At 40.7% G+C, this 19,499-nt stretch overlaps 1 long non-coding RNA gene across 1 annotated transcript in view; it reads left to right on the forward strand.

The window, feature by feature from the left end:
- The window catches only part of LOC142406824 (uncharacterized), a 292,658-nt gene that overhangs the window by 267,601 nt on the left and 5,558 nt on the right, over window positions 1-19,499 (forward strand). The window contains exons 2-3 of the long non-coding RNA XR_012774714.1: window positions 18,531-18,682; window positions 18,915-19,121. This is a non-coding gene — a long non-coding RNA (uncharacterized LOC142406824). The remainder of the gene's footprint in view (window positions 1-18,530; window positions 18,683-18,914; window positions 19,122-19,499) is intronic.

Raw genomic sequence — 19,499 nt, forward strand, 5'->3', positions numbered from 1 at the left:
AAGGTTTGCTAACACAACTGTAATTAAATACCGCTTGGGCCACTCCTAAAACTTAAGGTTTGGAAGTAAGGGATGATTCTACCCAAAGTGGAATAGTAGAAAGAAGCATCTTGCAGATTCATTTTCTCTCTAATTTTGGAAGTTCTTCGTCTTTGTTTGTCACACGTGTTTAGAGATGGCATATTTCTTATTTTCAGGCCAGTGTATATCCTGGCATAGGTTAACCTTTTCCGCAGCAGCATTAATACCTGCCCTCTCCTCAGTGATTGTGGGAATGTGATTTTGCATTTAGGACAAATTGCAAAAAAGCTCTTACGTGCTTCAAGTACAACTTAGATGCAACTTATGTGCGGAAATATAGGCGAGTAATCCTGGATCAGGTTTCATCTTGCCCATCCTTTCTGAGTTTTAAGTGCTCTAATTGCCTTAGCCATTATCAAGGCTGTTGGCACTATCACCACGGTGGTTTTTAGCAGTGAAAGAGCACAACGTGACTGAATTCCAACAAGGCATCAGGACCTGAACTTGAGAAGTAGTGGCCAGCTCTGAAGCCCAGTTTAATGTGCCACAGCATTCCGAGTTTGACACCTTAAGTCTAACTTCTTTCAAAAGACAGATTTTTAGACATGCTTTTTCTGATGTTGCCATTGAGCCAGGAGAAGAAAAATTTCTCTCCAGGCATATTTGTGTTAAAGCAACTTTCACTGTAGCTTTGGTAACTGTTTCAGTAGGTCAAAAAGTCAAATGACTGATCAGTTGCCTCCATTCAGTAGTCCTTCAGATCTTTCTGGACATCAATAAGAATTTTGCCTTCAAACTGAAGGAACTAGTTCTTAGCAGCTTATGCTGAGAGTTGTTTGTGACACAGAATGGTAAAACTTCTGTAAATAGGTTGAATAATTTAATTCACTGAAGCGCAGAGAATGCAGGTCAAAATTGTTTTAACCATTACTGAGTAACTAAAGACAAAGACAGCGTGCAGGGTAGCTGGCTGAAATGGCAGCTTCCAATTCACTTTGCAAGAAAAATTACCTAGTTTTCCTCTTTGTTTTAGTCTATGTTTCATTTTACATTGTATTGTTCCAAGGAGGCAGCATTAATTTTTCCAGTTACGCTGCTATCATCCCTGTGTCCCCTGTGGCTGGGGCCGCAGATCTTAATTATTTTGAAAGTTCCTGGTGTCAGTACATCTGTGCAGGACTGTGATCAGAAGGAGAAAAATCTGTGATGATGCTATGAGTTGTCCCTAAGAGAAAAGTTGGCAAACCCAAGCAGTTCTCTGGGGTCTTAGGCTGCAAGTCCCATAAAACAGTTTGCCAAACGTACCTAGCAAAACTGGAAACTTTGGTGAATTTTCATTGGCTGCACTGAAAAAAAAATTCTTTTTAATGGTCCTACAGGCAACATGGATGGGAAGATTCATTGCAATGTACTGTAATTAAGTCTCTGTATCCCCTAAACTTTTCTTTACAGGGGTAGTTAAACATCGTTGTCAGAAGTCTGGCACGGTTCATGAGCAGGATTCCTTCTGTCATCCACTCATCAGTTCCTAGCTCTTACGAGGTGCTGCCAGGAGAGAAGGAAATTACTTGTAGTCATGTACAAAAGCACGTTGGCCCTGGCGCCTGGCCCAAGCAGGCAGCCGTGGGAGAAGTACGCCGGTACGGGGGGCTGGAGTTGCTCAGGTAGAGCTCCTCCATCCTCTTCTTAATGATAGTTCTGTGTTTTCACGCAGCTTTCTGTCAAGCTTTGAAATTGAACCAGCTTTTGGAGTCCAGAGCTCGCTCAACCCAGAAGGATACGGCTCCAGTAACTTGTGAAGCCTCTTCTAAAATCTGCAGGTGAAATCTTGACCATGTTGCAATCGATGGAAAGGTTTGAAGGCAGGAGTGTACCACTGACTTGAGCAGGATTAGACTTTTGCCTTGTGGGCCTGTACTTGGCTTATAATGAAAAGTTTCCAATTCTTTTTACAGATGCTGAAAACGTGCAGTGCCCGTTGACTTCTGTAGGACCTCAATTGGACGTTCACATTTCAAAAGATAAACTTTTTTGTCTGCTAACTTAGGTAAGAATTTAAGAGCAATTTCAGACTTTTAAACTTGATCTTTCAGCTACTCCATTAATTTAAGGAAAGCAGTAGTACCTGTCCTACCTGTAGCTACTACTAAGGTGAGCACATAGAAACCCCACAGCATTGTATAGCCAGCTAAAAATTTCCTAAAAGAGCCAATGTTCTCTCTTGCTTCCCAGTGAGCAGTCAGCTGGGATTTCCTTTTGTGTGTGCCATATTATTCTCTGCTTTCTCTCTTTGCCCTTGCTGTTAATAAAAAGCTGAATATAAAAATAAAACTTAGTGAAAATAAGAACTGATGTATGAATATGGCATTCAAGAGGTTTTTGCCTTTTTTTTTAAAGAGAGGTAATATTTGTTTAATATAACCCGTATGTATTATGACTCTGTGGGTGTACATACGAGTGAATGTTTCTGAGTCTTTTTGCAATAAACTACATGATCATACTTTTAGCTTTTGTGATCCCAGAATCTTAACACCACCTCCCAGCCAGTGACCCTGTAATGAATGTTGCATTTACATTACCAAATCTCATCACCATATGTCTGCGCGCGCTGTGGGGCTCAGAGCAGTTGAAGACTGCTGTAGTTAGGTCTGTGAAATAAAATGAAACACAACTGCAAATGTTAGATGAGGAATTTCTGCAAAGATAGTGTTTAACAATAAAGATGCTGAGGAGAAACTAATTTGAACTGGGTTCTTCATAAGGAAATGGGTTGGCTCAACACTGACAGAGAGACTGAGTATTTTCTTTTTTTGTAAATGTACACACAGTGAACACGGGCAGATAGCTGTACAGGCAAAGAGATTTTTATTAACTGCCAGGGTCCATCCTTTTCAATAAAGCTATCCATATGTGCTTTGAGGAGATAGTTAAGATTGTTTTTCCTCAGAATGATTAATGACAAAGGACATATAACCAGACGCTCAGGCTGACTTTGAGGATGAGTCATTCAGATACAAACGTTAAGTAAAACCAATTATTTTCATTGTCCTTCTTCAGAACGGTGGTTTAATAAATAGCCCAACAGGGACAAATTTTTGGTCTAACACCTGTAGTGTCCTTTTTAAGCCTTATGGGTTTCCATTCTGATACAGTGACATTTTTTTCATATCTTATGATTACTGAAGGAGATTTTAATTTAGAAACTTTCATACCTTTATAAACTTCTGTATATATGTGTGCATATGTATTTGCTCACATGAAGAGAGACATGACAAGGAACCAGCTCTGTAGATAGTCTACCAATTCTAGTCACTATAAAAATGCTTTCACTATAGGGTAATTTATTATCATATATTCACAGATGCTTTGTCAAGTGACATTTGAAAGGTTTCAAGGGATGACATTTCCACCACCTTCTTTGGAAGACTCTTGATAATCAAATAGGAACATCAGTAGGAACTTTTTCCTTGATTCATGGACCACTTTCAATGTGCCCCTTTTCTTTTAAACTGTTTTTATAAGGGAAGACAAATGACTTGATTATACTGCTCTTCTGTTCCTCCATCTATCCAGCTGCTTGTCTAACAGTCCTCTAGTAATTTCTGAACCTGCTAGCCAATTTCAACCAAATTTGACTGAGGATTAGAGGTCTCAGAACTATTAAGGTCTTAAACAATTAATGAAAATTGGTACTAAAGGAGAGAGACTCAAGTCAGTGCCCCACTGAGTAGAGCTCAGTCACAGTTTGCCACAGGGAATCTGCTTAACTGATTGCAAGTTCACACTCGTGAAGTTAAACAAATGTAAGTACTGGCTAGGTAAAGCCTTAATTTTGTAGTGAACAACAATGTTGGTTTTTAAAGTTTTTGCAAAAAAAAGTTTTTCTTGTTCTCTTTGCATTTGGCCCTCACTTGACTTTTCTTCTTGGCAACTGAATTTTTGCTTCTTCAGCGAGAAGCTGCAAAGGGGTTTTTAAAACTGCACTGGAATAGATGTCTACTGAATTTCAGACGCTTTCAAAATAGCAACCTATATGTTAAGTTTACAGTTCAGGGGTAACTAGCAGATCATATTCTGTGAGTAGTTATGAGGAATCTGGAGAAGTTATGGCTTGGTTCAGTTTCATTTTAGATTGATCATTAAAACTTTTATTGGATGACTGATATGATTTGTTTCAGAGGGAGTTAACGAAATCCCTCCTGGTAATGTGATAGAGTAATTAAGGTTTGTTATTATGGTAATATGCATTGCTTTAAATATTTTCAATGTGGTTTAATTTCATTTCTTGCCAAAGAACGCTCTTATTTTCACAGCAGCTCCTGTTTTCATCTGTAAAAGTGCATGGTAGTGTAGCTTGGAGTCCATCCTTACTCGGGCAAAAGTCCTGCTCATTTCAGGATTAAACTTTTATTGTTAATTATAATAGTTTTAATCTCAGTTAGTCCTCAGTGGGACTCAGACATAAATATTTGAATAAATCTCTTTATTAAACCATTTGTTCTGTCGGAGTTGAAACACCTAACACATTGTCACCCAAAAGGTGCCAGCGAACATGATGGATGCACACTTCCCGCCTGCTGTGAGAAAGCGGGATTCCTCACCCTGTATTCACAGGCTTCCAGGCTGGTACCCTGGTGCCAGAGATGACAATTTATAGCTGCCTGGCACCAGAATCACTGCCGGGCTGTGTAGCTTAGCTTGCTAGACTTTGGCACATCACCGTATGGCTGATGTTCCTCTCCATAGGAGACTTCTCTATAGGAGACCTCTACAGGAGTTCCTCTCTATAGTAGCTCAGGTTCAAGGGGCTACATAAGCGGTCCATTGACAATCATCTATTGCTTCTCTAGGAAGCTGTGCTAACTTTTCTGGAAGTGAGTGACTCCGCTGTCTCTCCTTCGCACTGCTGCGCCTGGTGACATAACCATCAAATACCTTTCACTTTCCTCCACTGAGATTACAGATCCAAGAAGGGGCTTAATCCATCTTGCTCTCCTCAGATAACTTCTCAGGTATCCAGGAGTGTCCCATAAATAAACTAAGATGGTCTTAGTACATTTATGCTGTTAAATGTGTCTGCTGTAGACCGTGATGCCTGGCCCATAGACCATCTGGTGCAGGATGGTCACATCCATGTTTTTCAGGGCTTCTGTGCTCTGAAACAGACTGGTCACGTCCATAGTGTTTGACTTTTCTGAGCTTCACGTGGTGGCCCTACAAGTTGCTATTTTTTATGTGTTTTCCCGATCAAAGTGTAATGCATGGGTTGTACTTCAGTCTGCTAGAGTGGTGATTTCATTATCTGAATCTTAAGGTATATGCTGCAGGCTCTGGGGTATGACAGAGAGGAATGGGTGGTTATTTGCAATAGTGTTGGAGGACTACACTAAGCAGGACCCAAACAGGCTGGAGGCTAGCCCGTGCTGTGTTTTGGGAACAGTTGCTAGTGAAGCAACTGTTGCTAGTGAAGCAACTATCCAGCGCTGCCCTCATGTTTTGATTTGAAGGGAGCTAGCTGATTTTCTCCAAAGGAAAGCTGGAGAGTAAGGTAGCCAGGTGACCACTACCTGGGATTTTGTCAAGGAGCTAAGCACAGTGCAGACATGTCCACTGAGGTCCCCATGTGATGTACTTCCTCTGCTGGAAGATAGGATGTCACACTGGGGTATTGCACGATACGCAGCAGAATACCCAACTCCTGGGGCAGTTTTCTGGAGTGGTTAGTACTTCCACTATAAATCACCAGATTTCACCGCGTCTGGAAGTTATGACCTTTGCTGTTTTCATGGTCTTGATCATGAGCCTACCCATAAGGACAATACTGCATGGCTTAAGGCAGCACAAGAAAGTTAAAGAACATTTTCCTTAGCTTGATATAACTTTTTTATAACATCTCTTTACTTATAATCATCACTTTGGGTCATTTTCACACTTTTTCCACTTTTGTGATTTGTACTATTGTACTGAATTGCCTTCAATATTGATTTAAAACAAAACTGAGTTCATTTTTCTCACCATTGTTGAATGAAACTATTGTTTCAGATGGTAAAAATAAGATACATTTGGTATTTGGATGCTTCTGGATACTAAAACGTTTTCTGTCATCACTCCCTAAGCACAGGACTCATGACTAAGCATCATACCAGGGTCTGAGTCATAAAGGACTATAAGTAATGTCTGAATTCATATGCGCTTCCTTGGAAGCATTTCAGCAATTATGTCTTGAAGCTTTCCCAGCTGTAGGTGCATTAATCTGTCCACACCATGGGAGAAGTGAGAACTGGGTGCTTTTTCTAAGGATAATTCTTTTACTTTGAGAAAAATGTAGAAGGCATAGTTCATCGGCTTAAGTCATCTTTCCTCTCCTTCACAGTGCGTGCCTATGTTAACATTTTAGTGCAAATTAGGAGTGCGCTTTTGAAACAGAACTCCTGATTGTGCCTACTGACTGTGCTTTGCTTCTCATTGTGGGGAAGTTTTGGAGGATATGGGCTAGATTCCTTTGGATGAAACTAAATTGGAGTATAGACTCCCAGAGCACACCTAATGCACTCCAGCCACAATAGGGCATTTAGTCTACGGGACCAGTCTAGAGTTAGTCCAGAAGTCTCTAGAAAAACCCAAGATAAAAGCAAAAAAACCCTTAAAATATGTGTACTGCGGATGTCAGGTCTTCCACACCAATTGTTCTGCTCTACCAATTCTGTCCGCTTGGTCTTCTGTTGATGTAGAAACCACAGCACACAATGCAGATGTTACACGCTTTTGAAGAAGAGAATATCTTGGAGTTGTGAGAAACTTGTCAACGTTTCTTCTTTATCTCTTTGGAAATTGTTTTAGCTTCCTGATCTCCTTACAGAGCAAGGATGTATGGGCACTATACCATCTTGTGTTAGATATCTGGTTAAACACTGAGGCACTGAACTTTGCCTAGACACGACACGTACTTGTATCTTGTACTTCACAAAGAATTAAAATCAGCAGCTTTTTTGTGCAGGATGAGGATGGGAAAGCAGAGAGGTTTTCAGATGTGTATCAATTTGTTCTTACATTGATTTTACATTTGTTTCGGAGGAGTTACTCTAGAGTTGCACATTTTAAACAATGAGAAAATTAAGGGCTATGGCTTGCTGTCCCCATTTTATTTATGTGCTAACAAAATACCTTGGAGGTTATTCAAATAAATGCACTTCATTCCCTTTACTTGACTGTCTGATGGCTTAATCATGCAAATAAATGTGTGGATGATATTTATTTGACTGTCCGTCATGTGGTCTCTTTGACTGTATGGTAAAGCATACTTTCTTTTTCCCCAAAGAAAAAAATTAAATTAAATGCAAAAAACCCCCATGTTGTAATGCTACAGTTGAGATTTTAAACACACAAAAGTCAGGATATTCAGAGTTACGGCTCCCTAGAGCTTGTAGCTCAGCCGTGTTGTACATGTGGTGTAGATTAAAGCAGTGATTTCCTCTCCTTTCTGTACTCCTTTCTCTTCTGGGTCTTTTCCTCTTTTTCTTTTAGCTCTTTTATGCTGTCTGTGCTGGAGCTCCTCTGTGGGATGGTGATCCTGTAAAGGCCCCGGTTGACAGGCATGGGAGCAGATCCCATGCACGCGAGACGCTGGTACTGCTCGCGGCAGCAGAGGAGTACAGCGAGGAAAAGAGCCCGGGGACAGCTTCTGGGGAGCCCAGCAGCTCCCTGCATGGCACATGTGGGGCCGGCCCTGTCTCCCCTTCATGCTCGCCTCACACTAGCTATTCTGCGCTGTCCATATTGCAGCATTATCCGACTAGAGCTTCTTTTTTTTTTCACGTATACGCACTTGTCATGAATCTCTTCCTTCATGCGCTCTGTTCATGTTGGTCTGTGTTATAGGGGGGGTAGTAACTTAACAACGAACCTGTAGGTCCTCATTGACGGATGTTCTGTGAATATCACAGATACTCTGTGAATGAGATAAGCAGACAATGCGATAACATTTCTCAAGAGCCAGATGTAGCCTAAGTTGGCTGACAATGAAGGATGGATGCTTCTCAGCACTCATGTTGATAAGAATTATCTGAAAAGAGTATATGAGTTCCCACAACACTTTTATTTCCTGGGTCTCACCCTCTTTCCTTGTTACTTTTTATATTCTGTGTTCCTACATAACATGAATAAAGTATTATATACTCTTTTATGTGGTTAGTGTTTCTTTGCTGGTCTTGTAAATAACTTGCAGTGTTTTCTGACTTGGCATAGTAAAACTCCCAAAGTTCCTCAACAATATAAATTTCTGGAGGCCGATATGTGTAAATTGCCCTGAAGAGAATGCTAGTTTGTTTACACTCCTCTAGGCCAAATCCTGTAATGGAAGCTCGTCTGTCCCACTGCTTTCTTTTTTACAAGTGCATATCATTATACTGGTTTCTGGATTTTCCAAAGAAAAAAACAGTATTTCAGACTGTCGTTATTAGTAGCTAAAAGTTCCTGCTTTTTCAATTCTATAAACATTGGGATAATTAAAATATTATTCTAAATCCTTTTGAAATAATAGTTTTGGTTTAGTTATTGGTTGTTAAGCACTTATTGTAGTAAAAATAAACACCTTTCTATTTCAACTTATACAAGCAGGATATTATTTCCAAGCTCCTCAGGGCAGGGATTGTACTTGTCCTTGTATCTGCAAATTATTTATTGGAAGAGGGGCCCTATCCTCCATACAGCTTCAGCATTATATTAAGTGATGATCTTCATATGGAAAATATTGAATCTGAATGCACAGAATTTTGTAAATGCCAGCAACCGATTGTACAATTATGACAGCACTTTTCTTTTTCAACTGCTCGTATTTCTCTCCTTGGTTCTTCTACATCTCTTTGTTTAATTGACTAGAGGAGAACAAAGCAGAAAAGTGAGACTCTAAAGTTAATATCTGAAATGCAGTTGCTCTGAAAAATCATTTTCTGTTTTTCTATGAGATGGATAAAGGATTTACGTCCAGATACGTCGTGTGTGATGACCACATGCACTACTGGTTCAAGGAGGAATTCTGTCTTGGGTCTAAATCTTCCCACTGCTTCATGGACTAATCCGCACTGTGTGCCAGGCATGGTCACCCCTCTTCTCTTGTCCAGTGTCATGGGACTGCTGTGCTTTGACAAACTCAGACCTATCGTTCAGCTGCCTTTCTCCAGCCAGCCATGTGCACGAAGGCCAGTCACGGTCAACTCTAAAGTTGGTACACCTCTTTCTGATGGGTTAAGGTTATTGGGTCATACTTTTGTTCCATTTTGCCTCCTTTCTAAAGGTACCTCTTTCCTCAGATGCATCAGAAAAGTTCATCCAGACATTAAGTGTATAACATGCTTCATCTCACTGTGATACTGTGACACTATTAGTAATACACTAGCTACTAGTTAGCAATACTAGTCAATTAATAACTGTGAAAGTAAACTATCTGTAATTAGTACACTGTAAGTGTCCTTACACAGTGGCCTCATGTACGCGTTGTGCTAGGATGCCTCGCATGACAGCAGGCTCAGGGAGAACCTCATCATGTCCATGTTGACCTCTCAGACGGTACCTTCGGAGCCTTCCCGATGAACTCTTCCTGTTCCTGCAGGTTGACAGTTTTATCCCTTGCAAAATTCTTGCTTACTTGGTACATGGAGCTGAAATCCGAGCAAGGCTGAAGAAGTTCAAGAAATAAAAACAGATGTAAAGGAATTGGTTTGGATATGTGGTTTTAGTCAGTGTTGCCAGTTCAGTTTCTATTTTACAACAAGCTTTAACGATGGATAAGTGTTGTATTTTTAGAAAAAGAAAATACTTGCTAGTACAAAAGAAAGTGTATTCCAAGGTTTAGTGGGAATTATACTACCTTTTCTTCCTTGGTCTGAAGAAAGAAATAAACCAAACCGATTCAGGCCTGGTTTTGATAAAATAAGAAGAGAAATTCAGGGCAGTCACAGAATGGGAGAAAGTAACAGACATTGTAAGAAAATATTGGATGGAGCAACAGTCATTGCCAGCATTATATTATAATTTAAGGTACTAGGTTATTGGTTTTGTTTTTAATGAAATGCTCTATATAGATCTGTAAAAGACAGTACCTTTTGTCCCTGCTTAAATATTTACAGATGATATTTGGAAGCTGTTATCAGAGTTAAATTAAAAGATCCTACTATTTTGTGTCTCGTATGTTTGCATAAACCCTTTCAGTTCGTGTTTAATAAGATTTGCTATCAAGAGAACCACAAACTGTTTAACTTTATAACATCTGCAGCTTTTTCAGGTTTTTAGGGGTTACATGTCTGAGTAGATTTATTTAACTCAAATAAGGAATTATGGAAACAATTAAATTTCTTCCATATTTTCATGTCACTGACAGGCTTCCAGTTCAGCTTTACAATATGGTGTTTCTTTGCAAACAGCTAAAACTAGACATTCCACAGGAACAGAAAATTTGCCATATTTGTTATCACCGCAAGCATGTGATATCTGCCATCAACAGTTGGGAAAGTTTCCATTTAAATAAATATTAGAGAAAGAAATATTTCAAAACTCTCTTAAACTAAGTCCCAGTAGGTATATATTGCAAGAGCACACACCAGTTTAACTCAGGATTATATTGATTTTCATTTTTGTCATTCACTGTGGTAAGTCTGCCTTAGATTGTTTGTTTAAATACGTTCACATATTTACAAGAAACTGCTTCAGTTATGCACAACGTCCCTGCCATTAAAAGTTACAGTTTGGCTTTGTACTTGCTTATGAAAGATAAAATAAAAAGCAACACGTTTCAACCTGCGAAGTGTTGTCAAAGATGCATTTTACAAAGGGTTCCCCATTGACTCATTCTTTGTGGACTGTTATTATAAATGTGAGGCTCTTCTGTCCCACAGCAAGGATCTGTCTGGCAAGCCAGGTTACTTTCAAAAGCAATAAAGGACAGGCATAATAAGAAAAATGACTTGATAGTTCACTGTGTCCTTCCTGCTCCTAAAGAGAGATTGTTCAATACAGCATATTTTGCATTACATTGCCCAGTCCACTTTTTAATAACTCATGGGATATGACTCTCTATACTTTCCCGGTGAAGTCCACTCTTGTGTACATCTCGTTATTGCAGTCTCTTGTGTGGATTTTTTTTACCCCCAAGAGCATTCCTCTGTTCTCTGTTACATGCTCTTGTATTGCCCTCCACAACTTTTCCCAACGGTAGGGGCTTTGAGTGGTTGTCACTGTCACGACATAAGAATAATTCACATTCCTCTAATCTGCCTAAGAGGAACTAGTCCTTCGTAGGCTCCATAGGATCCAGCTGGAACCAGTTAGACTTTTTAGAGTCTCATTTTTGCAGTCAGCTCAGATCGACTGGGGAAAGGAGAAAGCTTGTCCCCTTTTTCCCTCTCATTAGCACAGGGCAGCATATTTGAAATGTAACAGACAAAGCAAGAATATGTTAAATTGATGCATGAATCCTTTGATATAAGGTAGTAAGTGCTCCATTTCTTCTTAGCAGTTATAAAATGCATGCTCTCCTTTCTTTCACGCCTCATGGTTGGCTGCTAACCTGAGGATTCTGGAGGTGACCAAAAGCAGAAGCTGTGAGTGAGATTTGTTCCTAAATGTGATACTACTTCAGATCCTCCTGTACATCTCAGTCCAGGATATAGAATATAAGGACACAGGTTATTTTGCATCAGTGTGAGTGGTCCAGGCAGACAGGTCTTCTCTCTGCAGCGGGGCTGCACGCCAGACTCCAAAAGGAAGCCTAACAACCACAATATTGCTAACTACCCTTTCCTTCCATCTTTCCTTCTTATGGTTTCTTCTACATTATTGGTGGGAACCGTGAGATGATCAGAAATATCTGGAAGAATTCATTGCTGTCTTCATGGATTACTGTTCATTAATTAGTATTTTTTATTAAGCTGCTTATTGAGGGAAAAAGAACTCTGTAAAGCTTTTCAATTAGTAGCTTAATAAGTGTCAAAAACCAGATGCGAAACAGAGGAACTCTCATATCTATTATAGCTTTATTCTGATCATCATTGTCCCTTTATCTGCAAGCCTCTATGGAAAAAACTGCAGTATCCATCATCTTGAGCCACCTGGGAGAACTACACTGTCTCAGCTATGGTGAAGAGAGAAAACCAGAAAAGAAAACTAGATGTGATTTTGGGCAGGTTGTCAATATTTGCAATACTGGCACGTCGTTACTCTGTGTTGTAAATGTGCACATTTCCAGTCAGTCAGCTCTCAGAGATGGGTTTTACAGCAATAAGGTGTGGAACAGCAGAAACGTATTCCTGTGGACATCTATATTGTATGTTGTATGCCTGACTTCGACATCCATGGTGGCATGAATTCCTTCCAGTACATTTCTCCTGCTGTCCTTGTCCTATAGAGCTAGACTGTAAGATAGACTGTAAGACTGTTGACTAGAAAATAATGCCTATGACTAGGCTATACGATAATGCAATTCAGAGGTGGTAAAGTGATTTCAAGACCATCACAGGAGCCACCACGGGTGGTAAGACTCCAAACCTATCCAATCTACTTATTCGTTGTCTTCAACCCACTGACCTAGAATTAATGTGAACAGCCATCTCAGCCTTGTGGGCGGCATGCAGATTTAAGAACAGCCAAAATACAGGGGCAGCTGTCTCTCTCGTTTTTCACTGGCTTGAAAGCTACTGATAATCCTAAAACAAGTTAAGGTCTGCTCAGTGCTCTGGGACAGTAGGAGGTTACTCGTCTGTATGTCTGAGAATGTGCCAGTTTGAGCAATTTTTGGAAGCTGGAGAAAGTCGAAAGGTTTGCTCCCTCTGCCCCCGCTGCTGAACCTGAAAGACACGTGCTCCAGCACCGGGAAACCGCTGGAGGGCTGCGGGGTCGGCTCGCTCCCCTCCTTCGGCGTGGAAACGCGCAGGGGCACATTCTGCGTCAGACTGTTAAATGAGAGCTTTGCTCTGGAGGGAAACATCTCTGAATTAAAACATACTTGTGCCCACCTGTAAGAAATTATCTGTTTTTCCTAATGGAGCTTGTTCTAGCCCCCTGTGTAATCCTCTGTCAGTCCCTCCTTGTGCTGAGGGGAGGGCAGAGATGAAAGATGGTCTGCTGCGGGCAGAGCTGAAGAAAATTGCCTGCATAGCTGAAAGTAACAGTGGCGTCAGCGCTGGAAACCCTGGTTCAAGACTGAGATCACGACGGTGACCGTCGCGCATCCTGGCGTGAGAAGGAGTTTACCGTCATGGAGGGAGGCTGCGGAGGAGCTGCCGCATCCGGTGGGAGGTGCCAGGGCCCTGCCTGCAGCCTGAGCAGCACCAGGGCAACACGCTGTCGGGCCTTCTCCAAGCCCTCAGCAGCAGGTGAGATCAGGTCAAAAGAGCTTTATATCCCCTTTGGAGCCTAGAAGATTTTCCTACTAGTTTTTCTCAGAGTTTCTACTGAGGACCAGCAGTTTTGGGCGTCCCTGAATGCCTCCTGCCAGCCACGGAGCCGCCGCGTGCGTGCAGCCGTGCCTCAGGCTCATCTGTCAGCTGAAGCAATTACGAGCTGTCGTTCCGCTTCGGCACGATGGAGAGGGGTTTTGTAAGGAAACCAGTTCTGACGGTTCATAGGAACATTTGGCACAGGTTCCCTATTTCTAACTTTTCCGTCTCTTCTGTCCACAGTTAAGTTGCGATCCGGATCAAAGCTAATTTAGTAATGTTAAAACAAGTTGTTCCAAACCTGTTTAAAATTAAGGGGAGTTTTCTACTGATTTTGGTAATTCATATTGTTGTGGAGGAATGCCTTGCCAGCAGCTCAGATCAACGTGGCAAATAGGAGAAAATAAATTTGCTATTTTTTCTAAAGTCTTGGAGAAGGAGGAGGCCAGTGTGTCGGTGCAGAGTATTTGAACCTCTCGCAGCATACAGTCCCTTCCTGCCTCTTCAAAGCGACCGTGCTTTCAGTCGGTCTTGCTTTAGGTTTTTAGTTGTACAGGGGCTTGGGACTCAAAGAAACAGTGGAAGGGCCAAACCTTAACATGATCGATATTTCCTCCGCAAACAGAAAGTGGACTTCCTGTCCTTTTTTTAAAACCCTTCATCAGGCTGCATAATCTCATGAAACAAAAATCAGATGAGGTTTCCATCAATATGCGTAATTACTAATTAGTAAGAATAATTTACAGAAATGTAGTTCAGCTGTGGTTCTTAAGCAGGCGATCTCTTGTATCAGTACATTTCCCAGACAAATTACCAGATGTGTGAAGGAGTTATTATCTTTCTACATGCAAATTTAACTCCTGAAAATTTCGTGGAGATGAGAAGAGAGATGCAGAAAAGCAGAGAGTTTCTGTGCTCCTACAGACCCAAAGGCAGATGACACTGTAACAGTAAGAGTCTGAGAAATTTGTAGTAGTTTTTAAACTATTTAACTTCAGGAGAAATGAAAGTTTCCAGAAAATTTATTTGTTTGCAGAACAAAAGTTTTAAGTGAGAAAATTATTGTCAGTAGTTGCTTACATATCAAAAAGGACCTTTATTATAGAGTAATGAGTAATAGATTGTAATTTGTTTAGCACATGTAGTACTACTAGACTTATGAAATAGATTGTTATATATTTGTAATGCAAATTTCCTTTTTTCAACTGTTAGAGCTGACTTCCCTTGGTTATATTTCAGCTATGCTTCTCCTTCATCTCTGTTCCTGTCTGGTATACTTTGTTGCATATAGGATTTCCAGTTCTGTTCAGGGTTCTGCAGTTATCAACAGCTGATATTAGAAACAAAGCAATATCGCAATGGCAACAGTTACGTAATTTTTTAGAAGACCCAAAGAAATTAGAGAGAACTACTAAGAAAATTCTTGGGGCTTTCTGCTGTTTATCCAACAAATATGACCTGAAGAAACAGAAGTGATGTATTTCTGCAAATGAGGATTTTGTCTTTTAGAATATGGTAGACTTCAAAATGAGGGAAGGCTTTCAGCTTGCCAGCTGCTGTGAGTTATTCCTGTCTATTGACTTACCTAATCGGTTAAAATCTCTTCCTTGAATTTAAAGGACTAGAAATTGGATTTAACTTGCTGTGGCCAGCCACTTCTCATTAGAAAAGAAATGGTCTCGAAGCAAAACCTTACCTTGGTATATAGCTCTCCAGGATCCAGATCAGGACAGCATGGCTCATGGTTGCTCAGGAGGGATTCAGAACCATCTGTTTGATTTTCCTCCAAGACAACAGTGACGTGGGGACGAGAGTCTGCAGTGAACCCGTAGTTCAGCCCTGGATCCTTGCACACGCAAACCATGGTCTCATTCTGACAGTGTGTTCTCACAGGTTAATTGAGAGATGGCAGCACAGAGGGTGTATTGCTCTGACAAAAGCTCTCATGGTGCTGCTATCAGGACTTTGGGGTTTTATGGAATATTTCCTGACCCTGAGAAAGTTAACTTTTTCTTTCTTTCCTTCTTTCTCTTTTCTTTTTTTTGGGGTGATTTCCCCCTTCCCCCAGGTATCTGAAGCAAAAGTGATGATTACAATAAGAGAAATTGCAAGAGGTTTTCCATTTCTAGGGACAGTGGTGACATCCCCATAAATCATGAGTAACCCTAACACAGACAGTCTTAAGGAGGCTTAGTTGTCATAAGCATCCATACATAGGTAGGACTGTTCCCATTGTATTTATCTTTCACTCCACAGCTTATAGAAACCAAATTTCTGTCATCGACAATTATTAATCATGCATTTACCCTGCTGAGACATCTAATAAAGCATCAAGTACAGAGTTTGAACACGAGAGAGAAGGAGAGAAAATGTAATCCAAATTTTCAAAAGTAAGGGGAAGAAAAATCGCATGTAACATCTGCGCACCACATGTTCATAAATTACAGCGGGCCTGTGAACATTTCTTCTCTCATCTATATGTCACGCAGATTTAATAGTTCATAATTTTACGAAAAACAACATTATTATGCACCATGCTTAAAAGAAGGTGTGATCAGCTCTCCAGCAGCACTGCTGAAGCTGCTCTCCACTGAGGACAAGCTGGTGCCGGTTTAGCATCTTGTGCTGTCTCGTCTTTGCGTGCAAAGCTCGTTCTTCGTGGCAAGCCTGAGGGAAGCACCGCTGAGCTGCACCTCGGGAGGCCGGGCCCAAATGTGATAGCCTTTGACTCTCCAAGGAAATGAATGTTTTGTGCTTAGACCACCAAAAGCTGTTGTTGGAATGTAAGGGCTCGCTGAGAAATACAATGTCTCACTGAGAACACAGCCTTTCCATCAGCAGTGCGTTATAGAACAGGGGGTTTTAGCTTGAATGAAAAAATGAACAAATGAAGTGTTACACAGTTGGCACGTTTTACAAATCTTTTACCCACCACTAAATTGCAGGTGTTAATCTAAATATGTGTGCTTTCACCTGCTGAACTGAGACAAGCCGATAGTGTACATAGCAATACACAGATAACTGGGTTTGCTCTTGTCTTTTATTTCAGGTGAAATTTATCCATCTCTGCATAAAATCTATGCACAGCATTAAATCCCAGGGCTTAGGCTGACTCTGCATGCCCATAAGGAAAATCCGCATTGTGTCTTGTAAACATTTATTCCAAGCTGTGGAGGAAAGCGGTGATTTAGATGCAGAGCTAGTAGCAGAAGAGGGATAGAGAGACAAGTCTGATGAAAACAAATCGTGCTTTTATATTACCTCCCATTCTTAAAATAACCCTCTTCCCCACAATGACTTAAAGAAGAGATAGAGCTTATAAACATACAAGGATTTTTCTCCTGCATACACATGGTTAATAATAAAATTTTAAAAAAGAAAAAAAAAGCCACATATTCCAATATGTAAGAAGCAAAAGCAAAATCTTCAGGAAACACACTTACAATAAACAACCCGGGGATTACAAGCGTTCCAGAATTAGTTTACTAAGCACAATGGCAACATTTAGACTCCTTAAGACCGAAAACATTTAAACTTAACTTTACTTGTAATATACAACTTTAGAGTCTTGTTCAAGAAAAATATGGCTTGGAAACAGTTTCCAGCATGAGCAATTTCTATTGTTTCTCTTTTTCTGCATATGATAGTTCTGATTTAGGGAACAAACCGTATGAAAGATGTAAGGGGCTGCAAACCCAATTTGAAGTGTTCCCAAAGAAGAGCACACAGACGCTGTCTTCCTCTGCTTAAGTCTTCATTTAACAAAATGCTTAAGCACAAGCTTATAGATTGATTTAAGTAGAGGTTCTGTTAAATTTGGTAGGAAGTTTTGTTGCAGTTATCAAATCCTAGCAAGGGATTGCTTTCCAAGTAATCACATTATGTTGTTAAATGAAAGCCTCATATTTCTCTTCTGAACTCTTGAGACAGCTACTGAATTTTGCAAAAGGCCATTAAACGCAGTGCAGAGCAGGTGGTGCCCCGCTGGCGGGGAAGATGACTTTCCCCAGCTGACTTCTCCAAAGGAGGTCTGAACCTGCCAGGGAATTTAACTGGGTTCTGCAGACACAAACTATCAAAGCAAGCAAAACCCCTGGATCTGCGTGGGGGCCACCAGCGGATAGACTAACTCCCCCAAACCAGGTAAAAATAAGAGTCAGACGTTGGAACTGACTTGTTGGAAATTGCCGTTGCCTGCAGCCACGCAGTGGAATAATTCCAGTAACTCCAAGCGCACATGTGTAATTCACTTTTGCATAGAAATTAAGAAAAATGGTGAAGCCAGAATGCCTTAGCAGCCCAACTTTCAGGTTTAAAGACTGAATTATAACTATCATTATAACTATCAGAGCAAATAATAACATTTTTGATTCATCTTTTTATTTTTCAAAGATAGTAAAGACGGTGGCAATCTTTCCATAATGAGCAAAGTGAGACTGTAGCGTTTCTGTTTTCATAGTAGGAGACATTTTCCTGGCTCTCCCTTTCCCCCGTACTGTTGATGGGTGCACTGGGACGCTGTTGTCTGCAGACCTGCTGTCTCCTCACCCTCTGAAGGCTCGATTCCAATAGATATCCTGTGAGTCTGCAAAGATAAACCCATTTTTTTATCCTGGGAAAACAGAGAGTAGAAATCAGCTCTGCAGTGAGCATGAAGAACTTCTGACTCATACCTAATTTGATCTAATCTAAAGCTTATTGAGCTTATGAGGATCCTACTGGGTTCCTTCTGGCTTTACTTCACGATGATGGTTTGGGAAGTGAAGTTATGTTGCATCCGTGAGCACTTCATATCTTTTCAGTTTTCATTCATTTTCATTGAATCCTGTGTTTATCAACATGGGGTGATATGTTTCTAAAACAGTAAACCACTTATATTCATTGAAATTATTCTTTTGGATTTGAAATGTAAGACGTTTCAGGAAATTTGTTTTAAATTAGCATTATTGCTAAGTAAAAACATTTCCCAAGGAAAAAAAAAATGTCTGAAAACTTTGCAAGATTTTAATTAAAATTGAATCATGGTATGAATGGACAACTAGAAAATAGAGTCTGCAAAATTCATTGCTATCACGTTTTCAGTTGAATTCTTTTTGTTATCTAATTCCAGAGGATGCTTGGAGTTGTCAAACAGGAGATGAACATACTTTTCCTCATGAGGAGACTGCTTGCTAGGCAATGTCGGTGACCGGACAGCAGCTGCAAAGGAGGCTCAGAGAACATGGAAGCTCCTGGTACAGATACATTTTCTTCTCAGGGAGGGAAAGCAGAGCATATAGGAGCAGACCTATAGGATAGCAACTGTGTGTTCAGGGAACTGATTTCAAATAGGAAACAGAAGCTCATTGATAGGAGCACACTGGAGATAAAACAGGGTGGGAAAACATTTGCGTTCCTGGATGTAGCTTTGTTCCCACTTTAACTCCGGGTGCGAGAAGGAGTTTGCTTTTTGCTTGATTTTTGCAGTCTGTGACTGACCGCAGCCCAGACAATTCCTGCTGCTGCTGGACAACTCAGCCCTCTTGTCAGCATCGCGAGAAGGATGTGACCAGAATGGATTTACCATAGAGGAGACAATATGTATGGGGAAAACCAGCAGCAGCTCAGGTGCGGTTCTGATTTTGTTGGTGGGGAACTGTGACGATGCGTCTTGCGTGGATAATACGGCTGAAGGTACTTTCCATGGAAAATCCTGAGCAGAGCCTGCGTGAAGCATGTACTCGCTGTAACTGTGTGAGCTGCCTGTAAAATGGAGTTCTGAATGTCATTTCAAATATTGCCCGCATTATAACTCCAGAGAAATTCATGCTTAGTGCTGTTCATGTCTCACAAGGTGGCTTTTGCTCAAAAGCGTTTTGAAGGGCTTTGTGGGCTGCAGCTGCATAGTCAGGCAGGACAACATGTCATCTCCTGGGTCGTGATGTGCTGGGAAAACTGTGTGGGAGATTAAAAGATTACAGATGTAATCACAAGTGGCCAGATCAAAAAAATAGGGTGAGAGAAGCAGTTAGTCCACTCCTTTAAAAGGATAAAATGTTTCTCTGCAGCCAT

The sequence above is a fragment of the Mycteria americana genome, chromosome 2, assembly GCF_035582795.1.
Source record: "Mycteria americana isolate JAX WOST 10 ecotype Jacksonville Zoo and Gardens chromosome 2, USCA_MyAme_1.0, whole genome shotgun sequence".
NCBI classification, from domain to species: domain Eukaryota; kingdom Metazoa; phylum Chordata; class Aves; order Ciconiiformes; family Ciconiidae; genus Mycteria; species Mycteria americana.